This window comes from Rhynchophorus ferrugineus, unplaced genomic scaffold (assembly GCF_030347505.1).
Source record: "Rhynchophorus ferrugineus isolate W39M unplaced genomic scaffold, kcgeb_rfMv2 rfM2, whole genome shotgun sequence".
Lineage (NCBI taxonomy): Eukaryota > Metazoa > Arthropoda > Insecta > Coleoptera > Curculionidae > Rhynchophorus > Rhynchophorus ferrugineus.
The window spans coordinates 23,335,414-23,354,232 of NW_027472581.1; the positions used below are offsets into that span (position 1 = coordinate 23,335,414).

The window sequence follows — 18,819 nt, forward strand, 5'->3', positions numbered from 1 at the left end:
CAACTAAGAAATCATTAATGTCCTACATGAAGATTTGTCGGTTCGTACGTGAATCTTCCTTGGTATATGTTCGTGTTACACCATTTATATATATTGTCTTATTATATATTTCCTTGATGCATACATACGGGGGTTGTACGATAAGTATCTGTAGAACAACTTTGATGAGCGTCTCTCGATTTGTTCCCAGTTTTTTGAGATATTTAAGTGACTGTGCCCATATTCTATTTTTAATATTTTAATATTTAGTGCAGCTGCAACACGCTGAAAATATTTTCAATAAAAAAATAAAATTTATATGTAACAGTAAAAATACTTACCTATATAACTAATATTTCTGGCAAGAGGGGCCTCCATTATCTCGTTCGTGTTGAAAGTAACTGATTAGAGACCCAATCTGTTCTCTCTGGCTTCGGAATATTCAATCAGAGTAAGTCAATAATAAGAGAATACATTATTCCCCAATATCTCCGGATTTGGCGTTGCGCACTCTCCTATATAGTATAAATCATAGAAAAGAATAAACTATATGAAACTAAACTAAATTTTTATGTTATTCTTGGTGGTCTAACATACATTGGTTTTAAAATATGAAAGAATAAGGGTATGTACAGGATGTAATATAGTGTAGTGGGAATTTTAGCTGCTAAATATATAACACTTCATTTTCAAGGACAAGAACAGATAATGGTAATGATAACAAGAACAGAAAAGACATTTATTCTTGTTGTGTTGGAAGTAGTCAAGTCATTAATTAGCAAACACTGTAGTAACTGGTAATAATTAGACATTTGTTTTAAACATAATATATTTTAATAATGATTTAAATTTTGTTTTATAGCTAAGATGTGGCTAGAATTTGTTGAGAGTAAAAGTCGAAGAATGTGAAATTCAGAGAATCAGAGAATACATTATACAGCATGTTGCTAAGATATAGAATACTGTACCCTGATACTTTAAAATAATTAAATTTCCTAACAAAAGTAGACCTGGATCAAATAACCAAAATATCAAACTATCAACGATACCCTAGTGATTTAATGTAAAGGGAAATACGATGCATTGCTACACAAGAATATAGGTAAATAAATTATTGTTCTGTAAATATAATGATGTATAGACTCAGATGTCCTTCAGCTTGAAAGTACGATCATCCATCCATATAGTAGCGATAATATTTGGAGATTTTTAGGAAAATTTTACTGCTTTTATATAGTGGTGGCTTTTTCGTTTCATTTTAACTATATTGGCTGTGTTTGACCTAAACGATTTTGGTTCTTTTTTATGATAATGTTTATTTATATGGTTCTTGCAGTTCTTGTTAATTGTTCAAGTATATAAATTTATTTAAATACTATGTTATTATAAAAATAGAAAGTCATATAAAAATTGTCTTTATTATTTCATTTTATTCAATAATTTTTTAAATAAAATGTGTTATTCAAAAAATTTTCAATGTTTATCTCTCTCCTTATATATAGTTTCAACATTAAATCAATTATTTATCATATTTGTATATTTTTATTCATAAAAAATAATGATAATGTGTAATATGATGTTTTTATAAAAATAGAATAGTTGGACATGTATTAATTATATTTTATTATTTCGTTTTATTCAATACTTTTTTAAATAAAATGTGTTATTTCCACAATTCTACCATTTTTATTTACTTATTGAACCTGTTTACCTGCTTAATATATTCGACATTAAATCCATAGAGTATATATTACTCTATGATTAAATCCAATAATCATGATAAAACGTAAGTAAATAAAGCTGGATACACGCATTCACCAAACTCAGATTATTCTGTGTATTCAAATTAAATGGAGCCAATATGGGCATGTACCAAATTCAGACATGTTAGGGAATAATGTATCCTAATAATAAGCAGGATTTTAAAATTATCAAAATAATCAAACCGTTAAAATACGTTTGTAGCCTCTTATCACTATTGTTTTAATGAATTTTGCATACGTTTGACAACCGGACGATTTTGGCAGGCTAGTTTGGTTACACGGTCGAACATATCACACAGCATTGCTTCTCTTTTTTACTAGAATAAAGTAGGAAGGAAAATATTGTCTGATTCTAAAACAAATTTACAAAATAACTTTGGATAGACTGTATATGTGTTAGTAAACTGAAAACGAAATTAATATGGAAAAACCCAGAAAATCAGTGTCTAAGAATATTTTACCTAAAAGCTTATAAAAAAAATAAGACTTTTTTGCAGCTTGGCCTCAAAACAACAGTTTCTTGTAAGTTATTCTTACCAAATTAATTATTAAAAATCTGAATAATTTATCTGTTATCTCTTGTGTATTGTATATTGTTGTATAAGTTGTCTGTCCATATATTTATACTCTGTACCTGCAATAAAGAAGAGCTGTTTGAGTATTTTTAGCTCAACAAGTAATCTGCAAAAAGTTTCAGTACGTCAGCATTTTGGAAAGTGTTTCGTAAGGACTTGTTCCATAGAATCATTTAAAAGAAGCCTTAAACCAACTCAGCTTCGGAAGGATACTGTAAACTGAAGGTAATTTCAGTTTATCACATGAGCATTTTCATTTATCTGAATTAATAGTCTGAGTGAAAAAGCGCTCTCGTTGCAAAATCTACGCAAGCGTATATACCTTGTTTTATAACTGGTGTTTAAAATTTTTCTCTAATATATTTTTCTTCGTGTATCGTTCCGCAACGGAGAAATTAAGCCCTATGAAATTAAAAAATAATCAAACATGTTACAATAGTAAAGGAAATACTGGGAATTCATTTAGTGACTACTAAATATAGTAATATGTAAATTATTATTGATTTTGATGAAATATTTTAAACTAATTGCTAATAATAATGTACATTTTGATAACTAAGTGTTGTAATTTTGTTTACCGAGTGAATGAAATTTGGGAACCATTTGAAAATAAAAACTCATGCTCCATTACAACATTTTATTACAAATCTTTAAATCGGAGTAAAATATATATATATATATATATATATATATATATATATATATATATATATATATATATATATATATATATGATTGATATGTTTGCATAACCCCTTGACGTTATCTAATGTTATATGTAAATCATCTACCTCAAAGTAAAACCTACATAAACATACCAGCCGAAGATGTATATTCCTGAATCCATGAGCTTCAATAGATAAAAAAAAGTGCGAAACTATCTTGGTAAATTTTTTCTTACTTGATCAATAAAATAGTATCACTATTTAAGTCCTGAATCGCTTTGCACCAAAAATCCTAGTTCCATTCACTTGATATTATTTTAATAGAGTTGAAACCATCAAATAACTGATCCAAGGATAAAAGTATACCGCTGTCTCTATAGCTTCTTTCGGAAGGAGATTTTTAAATAAAAAAATAAATATTTCATATTTTGTATGATTATTAATATGAATAAACTTACCCGAACTTACAAAAACAAAACACGCTGTAATAATCATAAATTTCTTTGATACATAATCCAATCAGTTTGGGATTCTTAACATTATCGATCATTTTTAAAGACAGCCAAATACTTCGAAGGAAAACGACTCTGCATGTCTTTACTACCTATGCATCCGAGTACACAACACTTCTTAGATCGAGAATTCACTTTATTGCACTACCGTCTCATATATACTAATGAACTAATAATTTAATCTCTAAACGTCCTAAAAATCTAAACTCACTGTTCCTTATGTTAGGAAAATTGAAAATGGCGTCATAAACAAATAAACAATAAGCGCACTATAGAATCGAAGTGTACCAATCAGATCCCGTCGCGGCTCTTAGCCATTTAGACAAGTAATAAGTTAAAAGTAGCGACATCTACATATATGAAGAAACTATCGAGATTATTATTTTGGGTTACTCTTATAAATATCAGGAAAATAAAAGTGAAGTTTTTCTTTGATTATATCGAAGGTAGTTGCCCGCATAATCAGTTATAATATTCCAGTTTTTGTACGACTCTTTAGTAAATTATAATATAAGAGAGTGCTAGAGCATAAACAACAACTAGTATCTTTAATTTCGCCCAACAAAAAAAAAGGAATATCAATCTGCGTAATGGAAACGTAGGACGAAATTAACCGCGAACGTTGATTTGAAAACGTCGCGGGCATTTTTAATTTAAAAAATGCACGAAAAAGAAACTTTTTCGCGTCGTGGAAGTCGACGACGCCATTTGTTTAATGGGCGTGCGATTCTCGCCCGACCGCCTAAATAAATTTCCGAACATTCCTCAAGAATTAAAACAAGCTCCGCAATTAATTATTACCCAGGACAATTGCCAGAGTGACGAAATTGTACTTTGCCTTCGCGGCCCGGCAGAGAATTTGAATTCGGAGTGGTTATTCTGATTCTGTCCGAGAGCGGATAGTTGGTATGAGAACGAGGGGCTCCATAAAATTTGATTAAATATTTGACTTTCATTTTAATTTGCCTTTGCTTAGTCATATGGAGGCTTATTTAATTTTGGTAAGGTTCGCAGTACAATTATTTGCCTTTCTTGATTAAATCATCTAATTTGGAATGTGGCCCGATGTAATTCAATTATATTATGATTGTATTGATGAATACGAAACCACAGAGAATTATTTATTGCCATTTCCTCTGGTACTGAATATATAATTAATATATAAGTTATAATTCATAAAGGTAATAGTATATGAAAACTAGATAGTTTTTACCATGTTTAAATAGTTATCTCCATAGAAATTCTGTAATTCTTATTTTAATTATTTTCTAAGGAATTCATTGACCTAATAATTTAGTGTTTAAGTAAAACGAATAAATATTTTATTATACCGGACGGCTTGGTTCGACTTGTTGTCAAGGCATCTGAACAGTTCCACTGTTGCGATTCTCGAAACATATCAAAAAATCTAGTATTTTGATTTTAAATTTACCTAAAATTTAAAATAACTTACTATTTAAAAAAATTCTTATTTTTTTGTTCTATTAATTGTCTATTTAATTGTTTGAACTGTCATATACGAATGTACCGAAGGCAGTAGCGAAGAAATGGGACGATGAAAGTAATAAAAAAATTACAAAAATACATATTAAATAAATATAATTTCATTTTTTCCTTGAAAAATTCCTTTTAACTTGTGTAATTTTGAATTTTATTCCATAGATGTCTGATTGATAGTATAGTACATTTTTTGTAACTATGTGGTTTCTATATAAGTATATAAATACAAGAATTGTCTAGAAATGCTTAACGTATCAGTTTCTGCTGTCCAGTTTAATATTTTGACGGTTTAAATGGTCCACACATGATGCAATCTATAGTACATCAAGTTGTACAACCCGAGTTCATTTGACTGTACTAATGAAATTTTTTTTAATATATACTTTAAACTCTCATTTTACCAACTAAGAGTTTATCTGGACTGGACTTACAGTTTAACGTGGGCTCCAAACCACGGTCCACGGCATTAAGCCTACCGACTGGCGAGTGACATCCGGTCTTAGCCAGCCTGGTTACTGACGGGACTGGGATCATTTTCATTGTCAGATTTTACACTCTTGCGTAGGACAATCACAAATATTAAACAATCACAAACATAAATTTACGACCATGCCCTAGCAGGATTCGAACCCGCGGTTATCGTATCTCCAGTATGCTATCTATAATAGGAGGACCATCCTGTCGTCTTTACCGCTGCGCCATCAACCCGGTAATGAGAAATATTGTATCCGTTTTATAAACGATTCGGCAGCGTTGTACAGTTTGTTGATTGACAACGCAATATATTATATAGGGTTGTACAACTTATCGTACTACAGATTTCATAGTCTACAAAATATCTGGTCTTTTCCAGACAGGTTTCTTGTGTGACTGGAATGATTATGCCTTGTCGGATTTTATATTATTACCTAGAGATATTTACAAATACAATCACAAACACCAATGCCCTGCAGGCTGACCCCGGGAATTTCACAGCATTAAAATAATTTTCGTGCCTTGGAAGCAATTTTTTTTAATCTAAAAAAAACTAAATAAAGTCTTATGGAATGACAAATGTTCTATTTATCAGTTACCGTAGAAATAATTGGTATTGTTTTACATATAATGTTTTCCTCAAAGAAAAAATAATTCACTCATAGACAAAATAAATTTGAAATTAAATACGAGTTCATAAAGAAACGCTGGCCTCAACGTTTGAAATTTGGTCCAAACGACTTTTGAAACCATCATTGTCACATCACAATCAATTATCAACAATTAACCGTGTATGTCGTGTAACAACACAGTTGCATCCTTAATGCCTCCGTTTCTGTCATTATAATTAGCATTGTTTAAATGAATCAGCGTGACGACCACAATATTCACCAGATGTCAATGAATATAAATTCGTTTTCATTTAATCGGAGAGGACCCGTCCGCGCAGTCTATATTTGTTTGCGTTTACATCATTATAGATTTTCAGTTTGGTATTGTCAGCTACAATTTAATATTACAAATGACCCTTACGGTAATGGTCTGTAAATTTACATTATTAACGAGGCGCTATTCATCATACGTAGAGCGAAGAATAATAATAACGTTGCCATTTCATAGAGCAACATGTAAACGATTTTCCGATAACTATAAAATAAGTACCTTAAGAACCGTGACATTTATTTTATCGATGATCGATACCAATTGATTCAGTTTATGTATGCTACTCTGAGTGTTAGTACATTTAGGCTCTGACATATAACAACATTTTAATACAAATAAAATAATTCAACAAATATTCTATTAAATATAATTTATTATAACAGTATCGTACATCAAATGCATTTATTATCGAAGAACTTAAAACTACAATTAATTTTACAGCCACAATAATTTATAGGTGAGAGTTGTTTTATTATATATACATTGAGCTTTTTTCCACACTAGTATCGGTAGGGTTATAGACGCGTTTTTGTATGTAGTGGTATCCCCCGAAGGCCTAATCTACTTAATTAACAATTGTATATCTGAGTAATGTATTTTACTTTCATTATAGAACATATTTATGTTTTATTCTTAGTTCTTGTTTCTTTCGATGCAATGTATCCTTATACAGTCATTATAATATTACCATATTTCTCTTTAGTTTGTCCTGTTACTATCTGTATACATAATTCTTGATAAAACTACATTTAATAATTGCATTTTCCTTAATGCATTTGCCATATCTGCAAAATAGTTAGTGTTATTTCTGTACTCATACATGTTAATATTCATATATATTCTGAACAATAACACATATGCTCATAAATCATTCACACTCTATAATAGAATTCCCTACAATTAGTATATTAATATATAAGTATATTAGTTGTATACTCACCTTAAGTAGTTTCCTCTTTCATCACCCAGTCTTGGTGATCGTCAGCATTGAATCATAAACCTTCAAATAAAACATTCATAACGTTTTACTCAATCACAGTCATTTTCGGAAATACTAGTCAAGTTAATAACTAAGGTGTTTATTTCCAATGTATTAAAAACTTGCTCAAGATTCTACCTTTTGTGAATTTCTTCTTAAATATGTCTGATCGAGCTCATACAAACTGAAGATGTTATTTTCTACAATGCCTCTTTCCATAAATCCAGACAGTTCTGGTTTAAATATCCTCCTCGACCTGTATGTTTATTGTAATAATTATTTGCAATACCCCATGTCAACCCAATTGGATTAAAAATGCAGTGATAGGGAGGAAGACCTAATAATCTGTTGCCATAAGGTTCAGTAATCTGATCTACTATGTATCTTTTCTCAGGCTTAATTCTAAACAAGTAAGTTACATAAAATGCAATTAAATATTTCATTTATATTTACCGAGCAATAGTTTGAAATAGTTCATTCTTTAACATGATTTCATGTACTTTAAGCCATTCCTTAATTGCAGCCTTTGTAGATAACTGTGTGGGGATATTCTCCACCAGTGTACTATATATATATATATATATATATATGTGGTAGCTATGGTGCATTGTACATAACAATAACTGATGGTTCCTCCAAGTTCTTTAAAAGCTGATTTTCAAATGACTGCAAAGACAAAGTATGGTTGCACCAAGAATAGAACCATTCCTGTTTCCAGCATGAAGAACTGTATGCCTGCAATGAATAAATAATATGACTAACAAAACCTAATCGCCAGTTATTCCAACATTTACCTTTTTCCATGAACCTCTGTTGTCTTTACACTATATTTATTATCATCTTGACATGAGCAAGAGAATATAACTTTCTGAAATATTCATGTATCTTTTAAATATATAAATTGATATAATTCTTCCTTGATTTTGTTATATGTTTTTAAAAATTGTATTCTTTTAAAAACAATCTCTGAAAGTTCCATCAAACCCCTTCGTGGGTTATCTTTACTACACCACTTAAATCCTATATTATCCAACAATGTATGAACGGATGTTCTACATCTCTCAACTAGCTGTATATCTTTTGGATTTTTGTGGATACTTTCCAGACTAACAATTTTCTCTGAAATAATTGTATTAAATTATGTTTCGATTGAAAAAACTACTTACTGTTTTATACATTTCAATATTTGATCTCTGAAACACCAAGATTGTTCTTGTTTCATCACCTGTTTCACATAAGCACGGCTTCTTTTGGCGTATTTAAGGTTATATTGTTTTTTATTTTTTGAGATATTTTAGTGACCGTGACCGTACTAATATACAGTGCAGCTGCAAGGCGCAAAAATATTTTCAATAAAAACCGCGGCGATTTCAAAATTTATTAAAACAAAGCGTTAAAACAACGTTTGTCGATTTATAACCCCTAATTATAATATTTTGAATAATTTTCAGACGTTTGGAAACGGACAACTTTTGCACGATCATTCCGTTATGTGTTCGAACTTCTCTAACAGAATTCTATCTCTTTTTAAATAGAATAAAATGACAAGGATAATATTGTCTGACTGTAAAACAACTTTATATAATATATATTCATATATATATATATATATATATATTCATATATATATATATATATATATATATATATATATATATATATATATATATATATATATATATATATATATATATATATATATATATATATATATATATATATATATATATTATATTAAATGAGCACAAATCACAAATTTTATGATGTTCCAATAAAAAAAACTATCTAACATAAAATACAGGATGCAAATAGTTAAGAAAAAGAGTTTATATTCTTAAAGAAATTTGATGTTAGAAAAATAATATAGCACCATTTAATTTAATTACTGATCGGTTAAATATAGGAGTATTCAAGCTAATATAGATCCTTATCCTATAAGTCTAGTTGAAGCTGCTGCTGCATAAAAAAATTGCCTAACTTAATTAAATTATATATTAATTTTGATATGATTTTTCATTCCATGAAATATATACCAAGACACGAAAATTACATAAACTCTGCATAGAATGCAAACTCCATCTTAAGGTAGTACTTTTGCTAACGAATTTCAGGTATTTTAGATCATTTTCTGAATTAACTTCTCAACAATATGAATTAATTGCAATACAAGTGCTTTTTCCTTTTATAACAAGTCGATTTTTCAAACTATACCGGAATTGAACGAAGATTATTCTTGTAGGTTCATACAACACATAGCCCATTAAAAGTTTATTTCTATATACCCCATTAAGATGTTTAATGTAGTGCCTGCCGCAATTGGTAAATTAGTTTTAGAATCTGACAGTATTTTCTTTCTAATTTCATTCTAGTTAAAAAGAGATACAATGCTGTCTGATTGGTTCGAACATGTAAACGATCAGCCTGTCAAAGTCATCAGGTTGTCAGACGCATGCAAAATTTTTGAAAGCAATATTGATAAGACGTTATAACTCTAACCTATAAACTATTTTGGCTGTATAATTAACTGTAGTTTTTAGATGTACTATAATGTTAAAATAAATTATATTTCATAACATTTTTGTTTAATTATTTTATTTAGATTAGAATTTTGTTGTTTCTTAATGCAAAGGTGTGTTTCTTCAAGTCAAGTAATTTTTTTATCACTCTATTTCTCCATGGTTTTTTCTGTTACTAGTTTTATACATCTTTCTTGGCCAAACTGACCAAACTAAATTTAACCACTGCATTCTTCTTAATACATTTGCTATATATGCAAGACAGTTAGACTGACTTATATATTTTATCCAAATGCTCATATATATTCTGAACAATTAAACGCAAATGTAACACACTAAAATATAATTTTCTACAGTTATCATATGTTAATTATTTACCTTCGTTTCGTTATTTCCACTCTTATCATTCTATCCTAAATTGCAAGAGCCCCAAAAGTCGTATTCAGTCACTGTCACTTTAAATATCTGAGTCAATCAAAACATTTCATTGATTACTAATTCCAATAGAATTACATGAAATGCGACTAAATATTTCATTTATATTTACCGAGTAATTATTTGTATTAGTTTACTCTATAATATAGTGTTTTCAAAACTTATTTTATGTTTTGCAACCCATTTCTTAAATACAGCCTTTGTCAATCCAATTGTGGGGATCTTTTCCACCAGTGTGTCATGGTATGATGGATTGTCCATAACAATAATAAAGGAATCATCCCTGTAAGTTTTTACCGGATAATTCCTGTAACAGCAAGAACATATTATGGATCATTATCCATGGTAGTTGCCCTTGGATATGGAGAAATACACTAACTCTACTACAGCATGAAAAATAATAATCTGCAATGAGTTTTTAAAACAATATTTTCATAGTTTAATCATAGGTCCAAATGGGCCTACAGTATTGACTTATGCTGCAAAAACTTGTTGTCTAAGGATAATTTAGATATACGCCCCATCAGCTAATACATTTCATCTAGTTTCAGACCAATAGTTATTCCATTCCCAGATAGTTAGTATTATGCGGTTGGGGGAGTTCATAATTATTCATTTTTGCTTGTGGACAAGTCTTTCTACAAAGGGTGTCACATGGGTAGATTTTGTCTCATATTCTTTAAATACACCATGTTTTCAACCACAATTTTATTTTGTTTAGAGGAAGCTGGTTTTGGGAAGTTTCATGTGGCTGACATTGCATCCTCGTGTGATGATAATACCGCTGTATCAGTAAGTCAGCTGTACAGAATAGATATAAAAATGGAGTTTCTTAATGTATAGTTTTAAAAAACTGTACAGATCACATGTAACAGACTTATATGATGGTAGGTGGAGACGTCTTCTGATTTTTTTCCTGGTTTAAGAATCATAATGATTTAAGCCACTCTTCAAGTAGTAGGAGAGTAATTAAGTCTTAATATGGCATTAAATATAAACGTTATTAACTTGAAGCACTTTTCTGAGAACTCTTTTAAGATACTTCAAGTAATTAAGTCAAAACCAGGCATTGATTTTTTTCATTATTGTTTAATTTAGTTCCTTAATAGTAAATTTCTCATGTGGTAGATCAATATGAAACGCACTGTTAGGGGAGTCAACTGTTATTTTCTTCTGTTCGGGATGTTTCAGACGATTACGAATTACGAATACTTTTTTATTGTTTAGAGATAATTTCCACTTCATCTTTATCATTCCTAGCCCAGGTATTGTCATCAATTTTAAAAACTGCATTATGTTGTAGGGGTTTTTAAATATTTTTTATTACTTTCGAGAGAGAATATTCCTTTGCATCAGTTGGCGTTAATTTAGTATTTTTGCATTACTTGATTTTGTTTATTATTTATTAGCTCTTTCAGCTATTTTCTTGCACTTCATAATATAACAATGTACATGACTTTTCATCATAAAACCTTGGCAAAAATTATCTATATATAAAAAATATAAGTATTAAGAATTATTGAAAATATAATAGTTCGTATCCTTGTAAACTGTTGTAAAAAATCTACAACTAATGAAAATTAATAGAGCAGCATTCAATTAGCTCGCGAAAGATTGAAATTGGCGTTTTTACGTTGTTGTGCGTTTTAATTTAAATTTCCTCGAAACTAACGACGAAGCGACGGGAGGTCGTTCCCGTGCTCCACGTAGGACAGGACTCGCGTTCGGGATGCGGCGGGGCCAAGGTCGAGCCCGGCCAGGACGCCGGAGGCCGTACAGGTGGCGGCGACCCGCCATCTCTGATTTGCGACGCCGCCGACTTCGTAAGATATATGTAGAGCGACGTGGGGACGTGGCGCAAATACCCACGGTCATATCTTGCTGAAAGTCCGGGGTTCCCGTCTAGAGCGAATACTAATGACCCGGGGCCGAAATCAGGGATGATAGGGATTGGAATTGAGTTTAGCGAAGGTTAATTGGGTTTACGATTCATTTGTTTTGTTTAGTAATTTGGATACTCAAAGGGTGATATTTTAGCCGAAAGAAAAACTTTATACGGAACTTAAAGAAATTAAAAAGAAATTAAAGGAAGAAAATTAAATTATTAAACTGAGCGAAAAAAATGGACGAGCACGTATCTCCACTTTAGCAATGGAACTGTAGCATCGAAATACAGATGCATTTATAATATATATATATATATATATATATATATATATATATATATATATATATATATATATATATATATATCTTAACAAATATTTATTACATTATAACAAATTATACTTTTAACAAAACAAAAAATGGTTTAAAATAAAATATTTACGTAGTAATCGTTGTAACAACTAAATAGAAGAAATCAGTTTGAAGTCGGTATCCTGCTCAAATAGTTGACATATATATGTATATATATGTATATATATATATATATATATATATATATATATATATATATATATATATATATATATATATATATACATACAGCCGAACATAGAACATCCTCTTTCTTTGACTAAACCTAGAGAACAGCTAGTTTTGGCTTCAAAATTCTTGGTTTCAAGTTGTGTGTACAAGTCCAGAGATGAAGATTTTAAGATGCGAAAATATGGAACAATTGTGAGAAACATAGTAAAAGCAACGGTTTTGTTTTTTCATCAAAAGTATCCATCAGTTTCATTTATTTTTATTGGTTGTCAAATATTTATGGGTGCACTTTCAGAAATGTTGAATACTGATTAAAACTTCCAACGACTATTATCACATTGCGATGATAATATGTAATCTATGTTTAATAATTTACCACGATTTATATTTCACACTAATGTAGGTAATCTTTGATCAATTTGTTAACGTGATAAAATAATGATATATTTGTCAAATATGATATAAATATGTGTTGAAAATAGGGTTGAAATATATAGTAACCATATATGGTAAAGCACGCCTTGTAATCTATTATATTTATTATTTAATTACAAATTTAATACGAGATAGTTTCCTCTAGTTTTATTAATAATAATTCCAAAAAGAAGACGACATGATTTAACAGGATTAATCCGGATCAGAAATAAGTAAACACAATCAAAAAATCTATCAATTAAAATTTTATTTTATGAATAACCTGTACACAATGCTCTCAATCCAACAGTGAAGCTATTGTCCATGTTGCGAATAAGAACGACAAGAATCTGCACTACGATTGGATTCATTGCGTTGTTAAACTTGAGTTATTTGAACAAAGATATTGCTTTGGTATGAATGGTACACTGCACGCTTCTTCGTGGTTTAGACTATATGCTTCCATGTAAGTGTTAATGGTAAGAATTTTGTTACTCATTTGCTGTATACGTGGTGTCTCTACAGCTTTGTTTATGATAAACAGTTTCTTAATATGTTCTTTGAATTTACTAATGTAACTACTATTATTTAAATAACTAATAATAAATTTAGTTAAAGTCTTAAGTTATATGACTTACAACTTGAGTTAGAGGTGTTTTAACCGAGTCATTGAAAAAAATGATGAATATAATATATTTCATAATTGAACTAACAATATCCAATGTATTGTCCAAGTATTCCCATTACATTTGATTTTTTTCTTACTTGTGAAGTACTCAGTATCACCAAATGTACCCAGTCAAAATTGTTCTTTGGTACCTTCACATTTTTGTTCGTTCGGATAGTAGTTATAAGTTCTAATGAAATTTAAAAGCGTTATTTGTTCGTTATCTTTTATATTCTCTAAAATTTTTTTGCAATACCCCATATCAACTCAATTGGATTAAATATGCAGTGATAGGGAGACTTAATACTGTGTGGCCTTAACGTTCAGCTATCTGATCTACCATATATCTTTTTTCAGGCTTATTTCTAAAAAACTAAATTACATAAAATGCAATTAAATGTTTCATTTATATTTACCGACTAACAATTTGAAATACTTCCTTCTTTAACACGGTTTCTTGAAAACCTATTTTATGCACTTTAAGCCATAAGCATTGCTGGGATCTTCTCCACTAGTTTACTATGATATGGTGCATTGTCCTTAACAATAACTGATTGTTCCTCCAAGTTCTTTAAAAGCTGATTTTCAAACCACTACAAAAGCAAGTTACGGTTAATTTCTCCCTGGTAGTCACCCCTGGAAAAACACTAATTCGGCACCAGTAATTAAACCATTCCTGTTAATCATGAAGAACTATATGTCTGCAATATTATGACTACAGAACCTAATCGGAAGTTATTCCAATGTTTACCTTTTTCCATCAACTTTTGTTATCTTTACTCTATATTTATTATCATCTAGTCATGAGTGTAATTTTGAAATATCCACGTCTCAACTACGTATGTGAAATTCCAATTAAACCCCTTCGTGGTTAAACCCCCAACCACTTAAAATCTATATTGCCCAACAGTGTATGAGGGTATGTTCGACATCCCTCAAAGAGCTGCATATCTTTTGGCTTTTCATGGATTCTTTCCAGTCTAACAATTTTGTCTGAAATAATTATATTAAATTATGTTTCGATTGAAACAACTACTAACTGTTTTTATACAATTCGTATATTTGATCTCTGATACAGCTAACATACACAGATGCTCTTGATTCGTTACCCGTTTCGCATAAAGGCGATTTCTTTTTGGTGAATTTAAGGTGATCTTGTTTTTTATTTTTTGAGTTATTTTAGTGACCGTGTCCGCACTAACTAAGTACTAATTACGCACTAACACACAAAAAAACTATTGAAGATGTGCGTCAGTACTGTTTTGAATAGATTAGATATTTAATTCCGCTGATATGATTCTGTGCTAAAATAAAGGTAGTTCTAAACAGAAATAAAACAACATATCTTTTATGACAAATAAATTACTAAAATACTTTATTTAAGTATTAAAAGTATCTTATCAATGAAATATATTTCTAATAATTTTATATTGAACGTTTAAGAAAAAATTAAAAACAATGTCCATTCTTGCCAAATATTTTTTATAATATAGCATTATAATTAAAATTTTCTTAACACAAGTAAAAACAACGCAAATTTCGAAAATTAAATAATCAGAATATCTAATTAACGGTACTGTCGAGATATTCGAAGGATTTCAACTCCAACATAAACGTTTCGGCGCCCCAAATTTCCCGACAAATAATTTCTGCCTGCCCCAGTTAAAAGAGTAAATCTTCGTTTTCCCCGGAAATGTTTACTTTGGCGGTCTTCTGACAAAAATTAAAATTTCTCATAGAAAGTTTGTGTTTTTACATTATTTTGCATTTTAATTTAAGTTTGCTCAAATCGGAAGATGAGTCAGGCGGAGGTCATTCTCGTGCCCAACCTGGTACAGTTCGGCAAGCGACGAGTTCAAGGTCAGGACTTGGCAAGAGCACCGGAAGCTGTGCAGGTGGCTGTAGCTTGCGCTTTCGTTTCCGCGGACATTTTTTTGTGTGGTACAGTAATAATCCCAGAAAATTTAGTATACATTTGTATATGTGTATGTATACATTTATTGTCCTTTATTCTGTTTGCGAGTAGTATTTTGATATCAATTTATATCTATGAATTTTACATTGATGTGATAAGATTACTTTCACTTAAAACTCATCAGTCATATTTTATCTAGACTTGAAATTTAAAAATTGAATTTGTTCATATTCTAACGTCTACAAAGTATAACCGATTAAGAATGCTGTTAAGATAAGATTTGAACTCACGTCATCTGGACTAACTATGTCGAAACGTTACAATGTTGCCGCAATAAATCTGAGTTTTAGTTCATTTTGGCTTTGACATACAACAAAATTCTAATCTAAATAAAATAATTAAACAAAATTGCTGTTATCAGATTTAATTTATTTTAACATTTTAGAACATCTAATGAGTATATTATCTTATTATTAAAACTGCAATTAATTTTACAAATATAACAGTTTTTAGGTTAGGTTTGTGTTCCATTGTATTATTTATTGTATTATTGTTCCATTGAATTTGTTTCGACATCACCTATGAGTTAGGGTTCTGGGCGGGTCTGTTTATGCAGTGGTATGCCCTGCAGGCATATTCCACCTAAATTTACGTTTTACGTTTAGTTATTATTTCCTTCAATGCCGTTTTTCCTTGTAAAATCATTTTAATATCACTGTATTTCTCATTAGTTTTCTGTTACACCCTGTGTAATCTCTTATTCAATGCCGAGTTCATGCAAACTGGAGGTGTTATTAACCATTCCTTTTTCCATCATGAAGAACAACATATCTGGAATGAATTTTTAATATATGTCTTAACCAAAAATCCAATCAATTGTTATTCCATCGGTAACCTTTTTTTTATCAACTTTTGTTAGCTTAACACTATTTTTATTATCACCATGCGTGACCATTAGGTATATTGGTCCCATTCTGAAATACCCATGTCTGAACTAAATACAAAAATTGAAACATGTCTTCCTTGATTTTATAACGTGCTTTTAAAAACTGTGTTAAAAGCAATATCTGGAAGTTTCATTGGACCTCTTTGTGAGTTAAATATAACTTATTTTTAATCCTAATTATATGGGTTATTTAAATCCCATAACACTATATTTTTAGAGACATTTTATATGATATTTTAAGTTCCAATGAAGCGATTTACTTAAAATTCAAAAATAATTTGTAAAGGGTTAAGCTTTAGGAATATAAAATAAGGTTTTTTTAACTTCTAAACTAGTTAGCTTATGATATAAAGTTTTCATGATTAAATTTTAGCTCAGCATAATTGATATCAGTTGGAGCAATCTTCTTGGAGGTTAATGATGGGAAACAGCTGTTCGGGCCTCGTAACATCCAGCTTCTCTTGTGATTCTTATCCATGATTTTTTTTGGATTTTTTTAAGATTCCATTCAAGAAGTCCACAGAAGGTTTTGAAAACAAAATTATTGCAATCTACCTCTTCTTTTTACTATTTAAGTTAAATATTCTCAGTTTCCAAAACGTGCATCAAAATTTATGAAATAATTACTCAGAGCAGTCAACAGGTCAAAAAGAAAATAAAAATGTATTGAAATGATTTAATATTTCGGTATAAATTCCGTCAATTTCAATACACTTAATTCAATGATCCTCCACCTCATGGATTACATCAATATAGTAGTTTTTTGGAAGGCCTGCAAATTGCCTGCCTCTCTACTATTTTTTCCGTAGGTGAAAATTGTTTGCACGCAATTCTATTGCCATATTTTTTTGCTTTGGCACATGCGGTATCTCATTTTGAAATTATTAGGTGCTTGAATGTATTCTGATCATTTTTCGTTTTGGAAAGGCATTTATTGAGAAACATTAGCATACATATGAATAATGTATAGTGTATAATGAGTTTTTGAGAGTTTGGGATGAGTTTTCATTCAATATGTCTTGCAATTCATTATGTCAAATCTTTTTGGGTCCTCCACACCAGTTGTCATCAAATTAAAAAGCCCCACAGCTAAACCAAAACCGAACATTGAAAAATAACAGAGCAGCATCACAATACGTTTCTAAGAGTGCGTAATGGGCTTTGTCAGCAAATTTCTTGCAATCAAATAATGAATGTTAAATATGCAATTTTGGCCATTCCACGACAAGCGTCTCTATAGTACACTGAATAACTCAACAATACTAAGAGTAAAGACTGCTGTTCAATGTAGAGTTATATCAAAACAGTTGGAATTTAATAGTTTTCATCTATATATCGCTGATAAAAATAGATGCAAATGCCTAATATTTATTTTTGAACCGACCAAATTTTTTAAAAAAATTTCTACATACAAAATTATTCTAAAAGGGTACAGTGAAATTTAAGTTTATGGTTTTATAATATTGGAGGTAACCTACAAGTAAAATTACTTTTACATCCTAATAACGACCTCTTGTATGTTCATTCTTTGAATCGTATTCTAAGATTTAAACTACAAAGATCATGATGAATAAAAATCAGAATATATTAGACTCAAAGCGAATCAACTATACTGGTTAGTCGGAGGATACTCTCAACTTGACCTAAAATCAAAGAGGTAAAATCAATAAAGCCAACTTAGACCTATGTGGTGCAAATATGAGGTTGAACTAATAAATAAACCAATTAGTAATCTACGATTAATTACAAATGCTTATAGCTACGTAACCATCGAAGAGCTGCACGATGGCCTCGAAATCAAATTAATATACGATGTGATCAAAGATTTGAAACATAAAATAAGGTTGCTAAATCACAGCGACGTGGAAGCAATATGGCTACTGGACAACACGCCGGAAATCAGAAGATTAAAGCGAATCACACGAACTTGTTTAGTGTATAAATGTTACTTATAAATTCTTAACTTAGCTTAAGTAGATTAATTTTATTTTAATTTGGGATATACATGTGTATTAATGCAAGTACAACAAACTTTTTAATCAGTTGGGAATATCTCAATTGTTACTAGCTTTAAACTTTTGTGAGAAAATGTCATGAGGTCGCCTAA

General features: G+C 30.1%; 1 protein-coding gene and 2 long non-coding RNA genes across 4 annotated transcripts in view; 1 reads left to right on the top strand and 2 right to left on the bottom strand.

Moving 5' to 3' along the window:
* The window catches only part of Ace (Acetylcholine esterase), a 331,041-nt gene that overhangs the window by 154,696 nt on the left and 157,526 nt on the right, over positions 1–18,819 (top strand). The gene's annotated exons all lie outside the window — the stretch shown is intronic.
* LOC143190883 (uncharacterized) lies at positions 6,776–8,786 on the bottom strand. Of its 2 annotated transcripts, XR_013004344.1 has the most exons (6): positions 8,556–8,786; positions 8,184–8,508; positions 7,843–8,124; positions 7,528–7,791; positions 7,351–7,410; positions 6,776–7,195 (listed from the first exon to the last, which is right to left on the bottom strand). It is a non-coding gene; the product is annotated as an uncharacterized LOC143190883 (long non-coding RNA). The 2 variants fall into 2 exon arrangements; XR_013004343.1 differs by having other exon boundaries at positions 7,351–7,791.
* On the bottom strand, positions 14,285–15,040 carry LOC143191925 (uncharacterized). Its single transcript, XR_013004670.1, has 3 exons — positions 14,903–15,040; positions 14,603–14,844; positions 14,285–14,552 (listed from the first exon to the last, which is right to left on the bottom strand). It is a non-coding gene; the product is annotated as an uncharacterized LOC143191925 (long non-coding RNA).